The sequence below is a fragment of the Saimiri boliviensis genome, chromosome 6, assembly GCF_048565385.1.
Source record: "Saimiri boliviensis isolate mSaiBol1 chromosome 6, mSaiBol1.pri, whole genome shotgun sequence".
Classification (NCBI taxonomy): domain Eukaryota; kingdom Metazoa; phylum Chordata; class Mammalia; order Primates; family Cebidae; genus Saimiri; species Saimiri boliviensis.
In genome coordinates this window covers 118,876,789-118,891,068 of record NC_133454.1, presented here as the reverse complement: position 1 = coordinate 118,891,068, position 14,280 = coordinate 118,876,789, and positions in this window count along the sequence as shown.

The window sequence follows — 14,280 nt, the reverse complement described above, 5'->3', positions numbered from 1 at the left end:
CACTTTGGGAAGCCAAGGCAAAAGGATTGCTTGAGGCTAAGAGTTCGATACCAGCCTGACCAACACGGTGAAACTCTGTCTCTACTAAAAATACAAAAATTAGTGGGGTGTAGTGGCATGCAGTCTCTGGTCCCAGCTACCTGGGAGGGACCGTGTGAGCCCCTGGAGACTGAGGTTGCAGTTAGTTGAGATTGCACCACTGCACTCCAGTCTGACAGATTGAGAACCTGTCTCAAAAAAAAAAAAAAAAGTATCTGTATTTATTCAATTGTTGACTAATGAGGGATATTAATAATAGGGGAAACTGTGGTGTTGACGGGGAGAACAGGTATATGAGAACCCTGTACTTTCAGTTTAATTTTTCTGTGAATCTAAAACTGCTTTAAGAAATAAAGCTTGGCTTCTTCACATGTACCTCAAAACCTAAAATGCGAAAAAAAAAAAAAGAAAAAAGAAAAAAGAAAAAAAGCGTGGCATGGTGGCTTATGCCTGTAATCCCAGAACTTTGGGAGGCTGAGGCAGTCAGATTGTCTGAGTTCTAGAGTTTGAGACCAGCTTGAGCAACATGGTGAAACCCCGTCTCTACCAAAATACAAAAAATTAGTTGGATGTGGTGGCACGTACCTGTAGTTCCAGTTACTTGGGAGGCTGAGGCACAAGAATTTCTTGAACCCAGAAGGCGGAGGTTGCACTGAGCTGAGATTGTGCCACTGCACTGGAGCCTGGGTGATAGAGTGAGATCTTTATCTTAAAAAAATTAATTTTTAAAGAGTAGAGAAGCCAAAGGATAAAACAATTAGAGTACAATGCAAAGAAACACTCTTTTTAACTTTTATTGCTAAACATCACTTCTGGTAAATCCTAATTTAACTCCTTCCACTTTCCACTCTGTTCTTGAAAAGAACATTTAAAATAAGTACCACTTTGGGTGCTGACAAGCTTCTGGATGTCTTTTGGGTTTTGCAAACTGCTTAAAGTGAAATTGCCTCCGGTAGCTTTTTCATTTTTAAAATCAGCTTTGTCGAGGTACAACTTACATACTGTAAACTGCACATATTAATAAGGTACAACTTGATAAGTTTTGACACACACACACACACACACACACACACACACCTGTGAAACTGACACTACAATTAGGATATGAGTATCACTGTTATCCCCCAAACCTCGTGCTCCTGAGAACTGCAGAACTCTCAGCACATAACAACTCTGTCCAAATCCCTGAACTAGACCAAACTCTCACATGGCTTTAGTAACATAAGGCTGTTTCCTTAGAAAGACCCCAGCCCTGCATTAAATGCCTGCCTAAGTTCAACACTGCCAGGAGAATTTATGGTTTGTCTTACCCAAACTCTGATGATAGGCCTGTGACCTCCTTTTCTTAGAGCATTTACAAAAAAGGGCTTATGATTGTGAGCATCTATCTCTTAGAACTCAGAAATGTCTGTCTTAAGGACCTGAGTGCCATTCCTTTGAAATGGAATCATCAAAAAAGATGGAGATTCTGTCTTCCAGTCTCTGTGGGAGGGTGGAATGGAATCCTATCTTTGATAATTGCCAGCTGGCAGACACAGCTGGCCTTAACTCACAGACACTGACAAATTTTTTGCAATTTTTCACTTCTGTGACCCTACTGAGACCTCACTCTCGCCCATTCTTCATTCATTCTCCTTCTAAAACGCTTGAATCACCTCTGCATAAATCACAATGGAGCCTAGCTCATTCCTCTACTGTTAGTAGTTACTGAATAAAATCTGTTTTTGCTGCTTTAACTAATGTCCTGCTGTGTGTATCTCTGATGTGTCTTTGTACACCTTCCCTCCATGTTCCGACCATACTGAGGCCAATGTCTGGTCCTGCTGTTAACCACTGAGCTCTCTGAATTTCACTGTACTTTACTTTTGGGGTCACCACCTGTGGGGGTCTGTCCTGCAGACCCTGACTCAGAGACGGATGAATAAAGTACACTGACACACAGATATTATGCTTTGCCAGTTCAACTGAGAGCCCGTTACTGCCTATAGACTCCCTGGAGAGTACTGGAAAGAGACAATAGCTGCTGGTCCTCCCCAGCCAGTGAGACTCACATTTATTTAGTAAAGTTTAATTGACTAAGGCTTGAGTCAATACCACTAGAGGTTGAAGATTAAAGACCAGGTTCTGATGCCCAAAGCAAACACCATTAGTGGGTAATACCCCTGGTTGACCTCCCCCTGACAGCACCCCGAGAGGTCCATCAGGCTTACAGTTTAAAGACCACATGAGTAAACAAGTTAGTTAGGGAAACTACCTACTTTCCTTTGTATTTGTGCCCTAATCTCTCTGGCTCCAGCAAAGGGACTCTGGCTGCCTTCAGCCAAGAACTATAGAAAAAACCCTTAGGCCTTCCAAAAGGGTTTGAGACTATATAACTTTCTTTAATATTTTTCCCTTAATATTTTTGCCACCATCCCTTACTTTATGTCCGATTTTTTCATCAGAGCACAACTTCTACTCAGCTAACTTACCTCCTATGATCTTTCCTTTGAAGTTCAAGCAACACAAAGCGAATTTTCTAGTCTGACTCCCAATTAACTATTAATCTATCAATAACTCAGAGAATATCATCATTTTCAAACATTTTTAGTTTTTAAAAAGGCCAGGCATTTTTTTCAGAGTAAATATTTAAAAGTATTTTAAAAAATCAGAACACAAGATAATGCATACAAGTTTTTTTTTTCTTTTGTTTTGAACTATAATCAGTAGTAGGGTATACAGAAAAGACACCATCTTGGAGGTCATGAGCTTTGAATGCCAACCTTGCTACCTTCATAGAACAATGATAGAATCTTTATTTATTTTTTCTTTTCTTTTCTTTTTTTTTTGAGACAGAGTTTTACTCTGTCTCCCAGGCTGGAGTGCAGTGGCTGTGATCTCAGCTCACTGCAACCTCCACCTCCTGGGTTCAAGCAGTTCTCCTGCTTAAGCTTCCTGAGTAGCTGGGATTATAGGCTCATGCCACCACACCTGGGTAATTTTTCTATTATTAGTGGAGATGAGGTTTCACCATGTTGGTCAGGCTGGTCTTGAACTCCTGACCTCGAGATTTGCCCTTCTTGGCTTCCTAAAGTGCTGAGATTACAGGGGTGAGCTAACGTGCCCAGCATTCCTTCTTTTTCCTTTTTCTTGCTAGTGAAAGCAAGTGATGCAATCATTAAAGGCACCTAAACTTTACAGCCTTTCATCAGTGAAATGGGAGCATTTGCTACTTCAAGTCCTTTTGAAAGTAGGTAAGGTGGCCAGGCGCAGTGGCTCATGTCTGTAATCCCAGCTGCTTGGGAGGCTGAGGCAGAAGAATCACCTGAGCCTGGGAGGTGGAGGTTGCAGTGATCCAAGATCAAACCATTACACCACTCCAGCCTGGGTGACAGAGCAAGATTCTGTCTCAAAAAAAAAAAAAAAAAAAAAAAAAAAAAAAAAAGAAAAAGAAAGTAGGTAAAGTCTGCATAGCATATAATACTGCCTTCAGTTACCTTCTGACTAGGATAAGGCTGTGTTCTGCCAGTTGCCTACCGACACTTAACCTTAACCAGGCTTTGTTTCTTGACATTTAATTTTAAGCTATTTGTTGGTGGCAAGAAAAACTGCTGAGATAAAAAATTTTCGTGAGCCACCTAGGGCAGTGGTAAAGGAGATGGGCTTTGCAGCCCAAACTGGGCACTTTTATACCTAGGCTTTGCTGCTTTCTAACTGTTTTATCTTTGGTCAGTTATTCAATGTTTGTACACTTACTTGTGTGAAAATGAAGCTAATGTGAGGATTAAATGAGATAAGCTATGTAGCAAGCCTAGAAGTGTACTGAATAGTCTTCAGTAAATATTATCTATTTTGCCGGGCACAGTGGCTCAAGCCTGTAATCCCAGCACTTTGGGAGGCCGAGGCGGGTGGATCACGAGGTCAAGAGATCAAGACCATGCTGGTCAACATGGTGAAACCCCGTCTCTACTAAAAATACAAAAAATTAGCTGGGCATGGTGTCGCATGCCTGTAATCCCAGCTACTCAGGAGGCTGAGGCAGGAGAATTGCCTGAACCCAGGAGGCGGAGGTTGTGGTGAGCCAAGATCGCGCCATTGCACTACTCCAGCCTGAGTAACAAGAGCGAAACTCCGTCTCAAAAAAACAAAAACAAAAACAAAAAAACCAAAAAAACCATATTATCTATTTTTACTGTTTTAGGCTGAATCCTGACATTGTCTGTACTCATGCTCTTCCCTCGGCCCCAGATGGCCTCATCCAATTATATTTATGCCGGTCCTTATTCAATTTTTATTACTTTGAATTGAAATACTAGCAACAGGCCAGGCACGGTGGCACATGCCTGTAACCCTAGAGCTTTGGGAGGCCGAAGTGGGCGGATCACTTGAGTGGGGAGTTCAAGACCAGCTGGCCAACAAGGTGAAACCCCATCTCTACTAAAAATTAGCCAGGTGTGGTGGTAGGCGCCTATAATCCCACCTTCTTGGGAGCCTGAGGCAGGAGAATCGCTTGAACTCAGGAGGCAGAGGTTGCAGTGAGCTGAGATCATGCCACTGCACTGAAGCCTGGGCGACAGAGTGAAATTCCATTTACGACAACAGAAAAATAAAATACCAGCATCAATAAAGGTAAAATAAAACTCAAAACAAAAAAGATATTGATGACTAAGAGGTTGAGGAGTATCATCAATTCATGGAGTATTTAAGATTATTCAGCTGTCTGGCTGGGCTGGGTGGCTCACCTGTAATCCCAGCACTTTGGGAGGCCAAGGTAGGCAGATCACTGTGGCCAGGTGTTCGAGACCAGCCTGGCCAACATGGCAAAACCCTGTCTCTACTAAAAAGGTACAAAAATTAGTCAGGCATAGTGAGGCTGAGGCAGGTGAATCGTTTGAACCTGGGAGGCAGAGATTGCAGTGAGCTGAGATCATGTCACTGCACTCCAGCCTGGGCAACAGAGTGAGACTGTCTCCAAAAAAAGAAAAAAGCCTTAAAGTAAGTGATTAAATGTTTTAACAGATCTCTTAGAAATAAATTAATGTTGGATATTTCCATATCCTTTATACACATATATCTGTGTGTATATATCCTGTAGTTTGACTATATAACAATCTCTATATTACTTCATATTATTTGAATATATAAGTGTACAAATACAATCACATCAATAGCCACATGCAATAAGAAAAAATAGTAAAAATCTTAATAAGCAGATTTCTTTTTCTTTGTCTCTTGGCAGTTAAGGGCTATCTAGTCTACATCTGACTCTAGAACTTATTCACTATGCAGTATCCAAATTGCTTCAGACTTATAAAAAGTCTAGATTATTTGCACGACTCCAGTTGTGTTTCTTATACCTCACATAGGCAGGTTCATAAGCTGTTACTGAGAAGGCGAATCCATGTGATAAAAAACAATTCAAGGATCAGGGTGATACTCAGATGCAGAGCATATTTAAGAACCAAGGGGCCGGGCACAGTTGCTCACACCTGTAATCCTAGCACTTCGGGAGGCCGAGGTGGGTGGATCACCTGAGCTCAGGAGTTCAAGACCAGCCTGGCCATCATGGTGAAACCCCATCTTTAAAAAAAAAGAACTAAGGGATGTGTAAGTTAACATACTTAGGGTCATCCAAATGCAGGTGGGGAAGGGGAAACAGCACACCTGAATTGAGCTATTTTTCTGGGCTCTTTGCTTGCTGCAGCTCAGCTCATTTAGCTCTGACAGCAATATTTTGAGGTAAATTCTTTGTTTTACAGATAAGGAAACTGAGGCTAGAAAAAGATAAGTTATTTGGCCAAGAGGTATACAGCTGGTAAGTGGTGGAGACACGTGGATTGGTATGATTCAGAATCCGTGTGGGTTTGATTGGAGATCTGCAGAAGAGCTGAACAGAGGCTCTTAGATTCCCTGCAACTTCTGCTTGTATTAGGTGCTTGGGACAGTGCAAGGGCGCTGAAATGGGTCAGGAAAAATTGAAAATGAGAAGTGTTTGATGTTCCTTGGGCTCCACACATGGAAGATTAATAAATTGGGAAGCAGATTAAGCTTGCATGGTGGGGCTGGGCGCAGTGGCTCATGCCTGTAATCTCAGCACTTTGGGGGACCGAGGTGGGCAGAACACTTGAGCTCAGGAGATGGAGACCAGCATGGCCAACATAGCAAAACCTCATCTCTACTAAAAATACAAACATTAACCCGGTGTGGTGGTACACGTCTGTAATCCCAGCTACTTGGGAGGTTGAGGCGGGAGAATCGCTTGAGCCCAGGAGGTGGAGGTTGCAGTTAGCTGAGATCAGGGCACTGTACTCCAGTATGGATGACAGAGCGAGACTGTCTCAAAAAAAACCCAACCAAACAATAACAATGACAACAATGACAAAGGCTTGCATGGGGGGGGATGTATGTGGTTCAGCAACTGCAGGTGAAAGAAAAATATGAGGTGGATCTAAAAGTATTCTATCATTGCTTCTTGTCTTAAAAATGGGACCAACGGAATCCATTCATTATGTGAGATTCTGTAAACAAGTGAAAGTGATCAAATCACTAATTCAGCTGAAAAATGCCAAAATGGTGTTCTTCCATACACAGGATTTATGCACAACTAATGGTAAAGGATAGAGGGTGGAAGGATCAGTGAGAACCCCTGTGAATGCATGTCTGCATCAGAAAAGAAGAAAACAGAGAAGTATAGTTTATGAGTTTTCTGTTGTTTTTGTGTTTGGCAAGAGAACCCTCAGTTTGTTCCTTAGAAACAAGCCCACATAAATCCATTCTAAAAAAACAGCCTTATTGAATGTTACAGAGTCCCCAACCTGGAGAACCCCTCAACTCTATTGTCCACAAAGCATACGTTGCTCCATTTGTTTGAACAAGTTGACCTTTCTATACACTTCAAGTCACCTTCCTAATATTGAACAACTATTTGGCTCTGCAGCACCACAATTTTTAGCTTTAATGTGTGTCATTCTACACCCATCAAGAACATCATTAGCATTCAAAACATTTCTGAATAATCTACAATAATATTTCAAAATTGGTGGTGCATGGGTGCACCTGCGTAGACATACGTTCAGTCATACAAGCACACACCAAAGAGCTCTAACTTAACACAATGTTCTCATTTAAAGCCCCCACCTCTAATCCCTACCCAAGAAGGAGAACTGGCCATTTGTTCTGATCTTAGGTGTCATTACTTGTCAAGGACTGTTCTTCTCTATGGCAAACCTGCATCTGAGGGTTGGTTGGTTCAGTGTCGTCTCCCCTGCGGGCTCCAAGAATCACTTCTGCGTAGCTCCATAACACTGCCCCACAATGTGCCTGCCGTGAGTACCAGTCCTTCAGCCTCAGAGCCAAGGAAAGAATGATCAAAAGGACTATATTTTCAGATGCGGTTTTTGAAGTTGAGTGGCCAGACTTTCCTATTGGGATGAAGTTCCGTTGGGAGTTATTAAGATGTCAGACATGCACTGGTAGGTATGTGCAACACACACATTTTGCTTTTGCAATTTTCCTAATGTAGGGGATGAGATGAATCCTGCTTTGTGCTTACAGCCCCAAGCTTTGTCTAAAGAGGTCACAGGGGACTAACAAGAGTCTATCTCCTTAAGGGGTAGGAACTCAGGGAAAATGGATAGAACTTGTAGTTCTATTTATCCCATCCCCCTTTTTTTCTAGGCAGATGATTTTCTTGTTTTCCCTTTTTTTTTTTGAGACAGAGTCTAGCTCTGTTGCCCAGGCTGGAGTACAGCAGTGGGATTTGAACTCAGCTCACTACAACCTCTGCCTCCCAGGTTCAAGCAGTTATCCTGCCTCAGTCTTCTGAGTAGCTGGGATTACAGGTGCATGCCACCATGCCTGGCTAAGTTTTGTATTTTAGTAGAGATGGGGTTTCACCACGTTGGCCAGGCTGGTCTCGAACTCCTGACCTCAGGTAATCCACCCACCTCGGCCTTTCAAAGTGCTGGGATTATAGGTGTGAGCTGCCGCACCTGGCTTGCTTGTTGTCCTTTTAATGTAGATAATCAGAGCATCATAAAGTCTAGGAAACACATTTTCTCCCTTGTTTTCCACCAAACTTCTCATGTGAAGAGGAAAAGTATACGGAAACGTGATGTATTTGTACTATTCATTCACCAAATATTTAATTGTGATATATTGTTTGAATACCCATCATGTTCCAGGCCTAAGGGTTCTGAGGTGCTAAAAGCAAATAATGTCATGTTTTTCTCCTCAAAAACTCTTGATCTCAGCTCACTCCAAATGTAATTTTTGAAAACTCATCTCTGAGAACAGATTGGCCTCCAGCAACAGTCACTAAGGAACTGAAGTCCTCAGTCCAACAACTCATAATCCTGGCCCACAGTTGTGTGGGTAAGCTTGGAAATGGATCCTTCTCTAGTTGAATCTTGAGATGAGATGGTAGCCTGTGAGAGACCCCAAAGCCCACAACTTGGCTAAGCTGTGTCAGATTCATGACCTACAGAAACTGTGCCAAAAAATATGTTGTTTTTTTTTTGTTTGTTTGTTTTAAACTACAAACTTTTGAGGTAATATGTAATGCAGCAATAGATTCCTAATATAGCACTGAACGAATGATCTGTTTTATTGAGTGGGATCTATGTTGAAAACATTTTCTTTCAGACTTGAAAAGCAAACAATGCAACAACAGCAGCAAAACTCTGTAGCCCTCTCCAGAGTAGTGCTTTGTGACTGGAGTTTCATCAGTGCTTACATGTGGCTCCTGTGGTGCTGACTCTACTAGCATCTTAGAAACTAAGCCAAAGCAACTGGAATCTTCTTTGAATTTCTTAAAGAAGTCCAGAATTTCAGCATCACTCGTAAACCAGGATTACTCCTATGTCAGCTTGAATACATAGATGCATTTATTTGCTTATGAAAAAATGCTGTAGAAATTTAAACGAAATCTTCCTTATATTAAAAAAAAAACATAAAAGATGGTAGGGCCAAGTATACATGATCTATGTAGGTTAAGCTAGAATCAGTTTAATATTCAATAGTTCCCTAGGAAGAGGCCTCTATGTGGAGCAGTATATAGATTAATCCAAGTAATTATTTGATGTTATATTGAAAGAGAAGTATATTTATCAGAAGTATATAACATCAAATAATTACTTAGATTAATCTGTATTTTGTTTCAGGTAGAGCCATCGAGTCATCTTGATGATGCTGAGCTCACCTAAAGAGCTTGGTGTTCGGCTGGGCAAGGTGGCTCACATCTGCAATCCCAGCACTGTGGGAGGCAAAGGTGGGCAGATCATAAGGTCAAGAGATTAAGACTATCCTGGCCAACATGGTGAAACCCTGTCTCTACTAAAAATACAAAAATTAGCTGGGCATGGTGGTGTGCACCTGTAGTCTAAGCTACTCGGGAGACTGAGGCAGGAGAATTGCTTAAACCCGGGAGGCAGGGGTTGCAGTGAGCCCAGATCACGCCACTGCACTCCAGCCTGGTGCCTGGTAACAGAGCAAGACTCTGTCTTTAAAAAACCAACCAATCAAACAAAAAAAATAATAATTAAAGAAAAAACCAACTTGGTGTTCTTTTGAATTCAATTGGCTTTCTTTTCTGTGCGTGCGTGTGTGTGTGTGTGTGTGTGTGTGTGTGTGTGTGTTTTTGAGATGGAGTCTCATTCTATCACCCAGGAGTGCAGTGGCATGATCTCAGCTCACTGCAACCTCCTGGGTTCAAGTGATTCTCCTGCCTCAGCCTCTCAAGTACCTGGAACTACAGACACCTATCACCACACCCAGCTAATTTTTTTCTTTAAATTTTTTTTTAAAAAAACAGGTTTCACCATGTTGGCCAGGCTGATCTTGAACTCCTGACCTCAGGTAATCCACCCCTCGGCCTCCCAAAGTGCTGGGATTATAGGTGTGAGCCACCGCGCCCAGCCCAATTGCTTTTCTTCACTGTGTTTTATCAGATTGTTTTGCTTGTATTTTTGATACCTTGTCCGTCACCATAGATTTATGGAGACTCTCACTTGGATATATTGCACACTTCCAATTTCAAATGTCTAAAACTGATCTAGGCCGGGTGCGGTGGCTCAAGCCTGTAATCCCAGCACTTTGGGAGGCCGAGGCGGGTGGAACACGAGGTCGAGAGATCGAGACCATCCTGGTCAACATAGTGAAACCCCGTCTCTACTAAAAATACAAAAAACTAGCTGGGCATGGTGGTGTGTGCCTGTAATCCCAGCTACTTAGGAGGCTGAGGCAGGAGAATTGCTTGAACCCAGGAGGCGGAGGTTGCGGTGAGCCGAGATCGCGCCATTGCACTCCAGCCTGGGTAACAAGAGCGAAACTCAGTCTCAAACAAAACAAAACAAAACAACACAACTGATCTGATCATTATTATCCAGAGCTGAACCCTTCCTTTCCTGTAGCCGGCTCTATCACTCTCCTTGTCAAAAGGATTCAGTATCTCTGAATTACTTTGACACTCTCCCCACTTCTTCAATGTAGTCTGAATCAGCTGCATGGGCAGCTTTTGCTGGGCTGCTGTCATTTGTGGGATCCTACACTTAGGAATATAAACTAAGAATGTGTGAACTTTTGGTCACTTAAATTTTTTCCCAGTCACAAATGTCTTGCTTTAGGTAAAGCCAACAGGGAGGTAGGAAAAAAGGTATCATTACAAAAAGCACCAGGAGTGAGGGGAACAATGACACCAGAACAAAGATGGAGCCAGGCAGGAGACGGTGATTCGATAGCTGCAACTGGACCCAGCTGAAGACTAATTTGTGTCTTTATTAGCATTTTAATACTTGGGGAAAGATATCCAATTTTGGAAAAAAATTCAGAACATTTCTGAGTGGTGGAAACAGAACACAGGAAAGGTCAATCCGCAAAGAAGAAAACATTCATTTCATTTTTGTTTACCTTTTATTTTAGGTTCAGGGAGTACATGTGCAGGCTTGTTAGGTGAGTGAATTATGTATCGTTGGGGTTTGGTGCACAAATGATTTTGTCAGCTAGGTAGTGAGCATAGTACCTAACAGGTAGTTTTTTGACCCTCACACTCTTCCCACCCTCCTCCCCTCAAGTAGGCCCCCAGGGTCTATTGTTCCCATCTTCGTGTCCATGTGTAAGTCAATGGTCAGCTCTCACCTACAAGTGAGAACATGCCATATTTGATTTTTTGTCCCTGCATTAATTTGCTTAGGATAATGGCTTCCAGCTGCATCTGTGTTTCGTAAAGGACATGAATTCATTTTAAAAAATGGCTGCATATTATTCCACAGTGTATAATGTATCACATTTTCTTCATCTAATCCACCACTGATGGGCACCTAGACTGACTCCGTGTCTTTGCTATTGCGAACATACAAGTAGGTGCATGTGTCTTTTGGGTAGAATAACTTATTTTCTTTTGGGTATATACCCAGTGATGGATTGCTGTGTCAAATGGTAGTTTTGGAAAACATGCATTGCTAAAGGAGCTTCTGTATTAATAAAAATTGTTTACAACAAGGTCTTGAAAAGTATGGGAATAAGGGAGAGTTGCTTTCTGTGAGGATTGGCTTCTTGGCCAATCTTCTTTGGGTACTCAGCCCTAATGTTCTATCTCATGGGACCTGCCTTTCTAGTCTACTGTCATCCTGATCCCAGGGTTTACCTTGTTCATTTCCCTCTTCCATTCAGCTAAAAAAAATTTTCCCCCATCTGTTTCATTTCAGCTTGGTTCTCTGTGTGTTCTAAGGACCTAGTTGTCTTTCCAGAAAACTTTTTCTTTTTTTGGGGGACACGGTTTCACTCTTTTGCCCACACTGGAGTACACTTGGGCATTCATGGCTTGCTGCAGCCTTGACTTCCCCAGGCTTAAGTGATCCTCCCACCTCAACGTCTTGAGTAGCTAGGACTCCAAGTGTGTGCCACCACACACTGTTAATTTATATATATATAGTAGATATGGGGTTTTGCCATGTTGCCCAGGCTGGTCTCAAACTCCTGAGCTCAAGCAATCCACCCTTGTCAGCCTCCCAAGATTCCGGGATTACAGGCATGAGTCACAGCCCTGTAGCAAACATTTTTATGTATTAAGTGAATCCCTTTAGAGAAAAAATCTTAATCTTTGTATTGTAATCCAATTGTGATTTCTTTTGTTTTAAATATATTTTATTGCATTTTAGGTTTTGGGGTACATGTGAAGAACATGCAAGATTGTTGCATAGGTAAATACATGGCAGTGTGGTTTGCTGCCTTCCTCCCTATCACCTATACCTGGCATTTCTCCCCATGTTATCTTTCCCCAACTCCCCAACCCCCGCTGTCCCTCCCCTATTTCCCCTCAACAGACCCCAGTGTGTGATCCTCCCTTCCCTGTGTCCATGTGTTCTCATTGTTCAACACCCACCTATGTGTGAGAACATGTGGTGTTTGATTTTCTGTTCTTGTGTCACTTTGCTGAGAATGATGGTTTCCAGGTTCATCCATGTCCCTACAAAGGACATGAACTCATCATTTTTTTATGGCTGCATAGTATTCCATGGTGTTTATGTGCCACATTTTCCCTGTCCAGTCTATCATTGATGGGCATTTGGGTTGGTTCCAAGTCTTTGCTATTGTAAACAGTGCTGCAATGAACATTCGTGTGCATGTGTCCTTCTAGTAGAACAATTTATAATCCTTTGGATATATATCCCAATTGTGATTTCCTAACAGTGAGTTTTACATGTGAAAGAGATCAGTAGAGTTAGTTCTTCATATGTTTCTTCTTTCTGGGAGCAGAGCTTGATTTCATTCTCCGGACTCCCTTGCAGTTAGGTGAGGCTATGTGACCAAGGGCTGACCAATGAATGTGCTCAGAAGTGGTTCACACCACTTCCAGGACAATCCTATAAAGACACAACTCTCCCTTTCCCATAATTTTTTTTTTTTTTTTTGAGACGGAGTTTCGCTCTTGTTACCCAGGCAGGAGTGCAATGGCGCGATCTCGGCTCACCGCAACCTCCGCCTCCTGGGTTCAGACAATTCTCCTGCCTCAGCCTCCTGAGTAGCTGAGACCACAGGCGCATGCCACCATGCCCAGCTAATTTTTTGTATTTTTAGTAGAGACGGGGTTTCACCATGTTGACCAGGATGGTTTCGATCTCTTGACCTCATGATCCACCCGCCTCAGCCTCCCAAAGTGCTGGGATTACAGGTGTGAGCCACCGCATGTGGCCCTTTCACATAATTTTTAATTCTCTCTCCTTTTCTCCATCTGCTGGATGCACAGACAGGGTTCTGAGAGTCTAGAGAATGTGGAGCCTAAGACAAGCATGTACATGTTCAAGTGAGGTGTCTCATGCCTATAATTCTAGCACTTGGGGAGGCCGAGGTGAAGAGATCACTTGAGCCCAAGAGTTTGAGACCAGCCTGGGCAACTTAGTGAGACCTCATCTCTACAAAGAATAATAGTAATAAAACATTAACCAGACATGTAGTCCCAGTTATTTGAGAGGCTGAGGCAGGAGAATTGCTTATTCTTAATTCTCTCTCCCTTTCTCCATCTGCTGATCTGCTGGATGCATGGACAGGATTCTGAGGATCTAGAGAATGTGGAGGCCAAGACGGAAGAATCCTGCATTTCTAAATGACAGTGTGGCACTGTGCCCTCTTTCTGCAGACCAGCATTGGCCTGTGGCATGAGCAGGAAGTAAATTTCTGTTGCGGCTAACTACTTAGACTGTGGATGCTTTTGTTGCAATGGCTCGCCTCTCCTGATTGATAAATGGTGTGCCAGCTGCTGTGGCCGAGCTAAGGAGAGGTGAGATCCCTATGTACAGAAACAATGGGAAATTTGGGTCTGGCTAATCCTGCTATATAAGGGGAAGTCAGTTGCTTCCCATGGGAGAGCTTGGTATCTGCCTTTGCTCAATTTTTTTTTACAAAATCAAAGGAGCTGTCCATAGCTTCATCAGTGATTCTTCTTTATGAGCACTCTGACTAACAGCATCATCTCCTTCTCCTGGGAGGAAATTTTGTCTTTGAAGTGAAGCGGGGATCCTCTCTCCTCAACAGAAATAATGAGTTTGCATTGCTCAGGTGGTCACAAATGGAGTTATTCTTTCCAACTTTTCTTTTAAAGGTCCACTACCAGTATTCACCCCAAGAGTGTATGACGCCATGGCTGCACTGAGCTCACTGTTACACAAATGTGCCACATTCTTGCCTCATTCTCTTCCTTTGCACATGCTGGCTGCTTTTTTTCTTTCCCTTTCTTTCTCTCCCTCTTTCTTTCTTTCCCTTTCTTTC